Source organism: Cicer arietinum, chromosome 4 (assembly GCF_000331145.2).
Source record: "Cicer arietinum cultivar CDC Frontier isolate Library 1 chromosome 4, Cicar.CDCFrontier_v2.0, whole genome shotgun sequence".
NCBI classification, from domain to species: domain Eukaryota; kingdom Viridiplantae; phylum Streptophyta; class Magnoliopsida; order Fabales; family Fabaceae; genus Cicer; species Cicer arietinum.
In genome coordinates this window covers 46690817-46694827 of record NC_021163.2, presented here as the reverse complement: position 1 = coordinate 46694827, position 4011 = coordinate 46690817, and positions in this window count along the sequence as shown.

Sequence of the window (4011 nt, the reverse complement as noted above, 5' to 3'; positions counted from 1 at the left end):
AAAAGAACAAAGTCACAAGCCCATGTCACAATTCAATCTCTGCAAGAGGAGATTAAAATTGTAAAACAAGAATTAAAAACTCTTAAACAAAAACAAGAAATTGATTCAAACATTCTTCAAAATCTTATTTCCCAGGCACAAAATTAAACCTCTTCTGACCATGAACAGGATGAAGAAGAAAGAGAAAATGAAGAATATTTTAACAAAATTGATTTAGTTTTTTATGAAGATTTCAAATTTGAAACAATTGCACTTTTTGATACTGGAGCAGATTTAAATTGCTTAAAAAGTAGCATTGTACCAAACAGATTTTTACAAAAATCTAATGAAAAACTTGTTGCAGCCAACAACTCCAACATGATTATAAAAAGTAAAACTGAAGCTTCCATTAAAAATGGTAATGTTTCAATCAAAACTCCTTTTGTTTTATTAGAAAATATTACTCATACTGTCATTTTAGGGACTCCCTTCATTAACATGATAACTCCCTATTCAGTCAATTACGACAGTATTTCTTGCAAAACAAAAGAAGCCAAAATTATTTTCCATTTTATTGAAAAACCCAGAACAAAGAATTTAAATCTTTTAAAAGCTTGTTCTGTTTACAAAACTGAATTAAATTGTTTAATTCAAGGAAAAGAAAAACATTTATATTTCCTAAAACAAGATGTTTCTATTCTCAAAACTGAACAACAATTACAAAATAGTTTCGTAAAACAAAAAATTTCAGATCTCCAATAAAGAATTGAAAACGAAATCTGTTCAGATTTACCAAATGCTTTTTGGAACAGAAAACAACATATGGTAGACCTACCATATGAAAATGACTTTTCCGATAAACAAATCCCAACAAAAGCTAGACCTATCCAAATGAATTATGAACTTGAAACACATTGCAAAACAGAAATCCAAGACTTAGAACAAAAGGGTCTAATTACAAAGTCTAGGTCACCTTGGAGTTGTGCAGCCTTCTATGTGAACAAAAATTCTGAAATAGAAAGAGGCACACCTAGGCTAGTCATAAACTACAAACCTTTAAACAAAGCTTTAAAATGGATTCGTTACCCGATTCCAAACAAAAAAAGATCTTTTACAAAAATTACACTCTTCATCTGTATTTTCAAAATTTGACATGAAATCAGGATTTTGGCAAATACAAATTGATCCAAAAGATCGATATAAAACAGCTTTTACGGTCCCTTTTGGTCAATATGAGTGGACAGTAATGCCCTTTGGATTAAAGAATGCCCCTTCAGAGTTCCAAAGAATTATGAATGAAATCTTTAATCCATTCTCAAAATTTTGCATTGTCTATATTGATGATGTCTTAATATTCTCTGAAAACATTGAGCAACATTTCAAACATCTTAGAACATTTTTAATGATTACTAAGAAAAATGGATTAGTTGTTTCAAAATCCAAAATTTCTCTTTTTCAAACAAAAATCCGTTTCCTAGGACACTATATCTCTCGGGGTACTATCACCCCTATTGAAAGATCCCTATCTTTCGCCGATAAATTTCCTGACAAAATCCTTGACAAAACACAATTACAAAGGTTTTTAGGATCTTTGAACTATACTCAAAACCTCTTTGATCGGCAAAACCCATCCGATCTTGGGTAGAAGCCGTCGAAGAAAATGAAGAACAAAACCAAATCCAAAAATGGATTGCTAGCCAACAAACATTTGAACCTGACAAATTCCAGGAAATCAAGAATATAAATGAAGAAGACCTTCATCTTCAAAAAATTGCAAGACTCCACAGACTCCAAAAAGAAATTGAATATCTCTCGCTTGAATTGCCATCTTCATCAGGGCAAGAAAAAGGAGAATCTTCCCAGACCCCTTCTCAAAAAATTATTTCAAAATCCCCACAGGAGAAATTATCCTGTAAATTAATTTCAAAACTCCCACAGGAGGAACCATCCTGTAAATTAATTTCAAAACCCCCACAGGAGGGACCATCCTGTAAAATAATTTCAAAATTACAACAAGAAGAAAAATCAAAAATTGTTTTAAACGAATCTCAGATTACTTTGTTTAAACCAAAATCTGAGTATTTTGTTAAAACAAAATTTCAAAACATTTGGACAATCGAGGACCACTTTTATGACAAAAATCATCAATTGGTCATTTCAAAAAATTTCCCAGAAGGCTGGTTTTTTAAACCATGGGATTTATCAAAACCCCAGCCTTACTACAAATCTATTCTTGAAATAACGGGTTCTGTAACAATACAGGACAACCCAAAAAATGGACCTGTCGCATATTCGACCGCAAAAATCCACAAAATAATCCCACCATCAGAATGGGGATCAAACCTTCATACCCCAAAACGATTCCACTAGAGTTCAAAACCACAATAAATCAATGTAGGACATTCAATTACTGGGACTACCAACAAGCCTGGTATAATGCTTTCCTCATTCAAAACCAAAAATTTAGTCATACTTGGCTATTTTTCTTTAACCTCACTATGAGCCCGTCAAAAATCCCTCAATGGTTTTCTCATTGGTGGAAACTTTATGGTTCAACCCCAGAAATTCTTCATCCGGAAGTCCACGAAAGCTTCCAACTATACAAAACCAACTACAAACCTACAGACAGAGAATGCACTTTCCACCCGTTAATGCTTTTCTCCACAAAATTCTTCTTACCATGGGTAACAGCCTGGTATTTTGAAATAAATCAACAACAGGTACAAACAATCCTCGTTAGAAGATTCAAAACTAGATGGTGGACAAAATTTTCCATCCCTCAGAATATCAAAAGGCAAGCCGTATCCACATGGCTCCAAAAACAAGGAATGCAAAAACCTCAAGCAATGCAAACACAATTCTTAGCTCAAAAATCAGTTGCTCAAACACAGTTGGCAGCAGCCAAAACTGCAGAAGAATACTTTGAGATTATGGCCCCGCTTTTGAAAAGCAAGACCAACTCGTCAAATGTTTCCTCATCTACTGCTTCCGAAAATTTAATAAACATGGGAGATGAAAATGAAAATGATTGTTTTGGTATCTTCAGAAAGTGTGTTTAGTATGAACTTTTGTTTTTTCTTTGTTGTTTTCCAATTTGTTTTCCTAAAAACAACCAAATTAGATTTCATCCTTGACGATTTACCATGTTTTAATATATATATATATATAGATATAGATATAGATATTTTGAGACCCGATTAAAATTATTTGTCGAAGAATAATTTAATTATGTTACAAAACATTTATTACCGGATAGATTTTTTAAAAATGTCACTTATTGCTAAAAAAAATTTCATCTGTCAATTGAGTTGCGACGAAAGTATATTTTTTTTATTAAAGTAGTTTGAGAAGTTAGTGATGTGATGAGTGTGATGATAATTTTATAATATATCTATATTGTTAAATATTTGTTTGATTGGTTTTAAATATAATATATATATATATATTTGTATACTGAACCATAACTAGAGCCAATGGTAGGAGGAGCAAAGGCAACAACATTGGACGATGGGCCCCTAAAATTCTTCTTATGTTCTCTCCCCAATTTCGGATAATGTGCTTTCCAATGTGCTTGAAGAGAATCATCCTTAGCCCCAGCCATAACAAATAATGACAGGAAAATACGACAAACACAATCACTGAGACAAAATAAATTAAGGATAATCTGTTAGTCAAATATGTGATATCGGTAAATAGAGTATTGATTTCTCAAAACATTTATTGGTTTTTGCAAAATCAATACTCTATTTACCGATATCACATATTTGACTAACAGATTATCCTTAATTTATTTTGTCTCAGTGATTGTGTTTGTCGTATTTTCCTGTCATTATTTGTTATGGCTGGTGCTAAGGATGATTCTCTTCAAGCACATTGGAAAGCACATTATCCGAAATTGGGGAGAGAACATAAGAAGAATTTTAGGGGCCCATCGTCCAATGTTGTTGCCTTTGCTCCTCCTACCATTGGCTCTAGTTATGGTTCAGTATACTCATCTGAGACTGCTTCCCAAATATCTGATATTGCAGAACA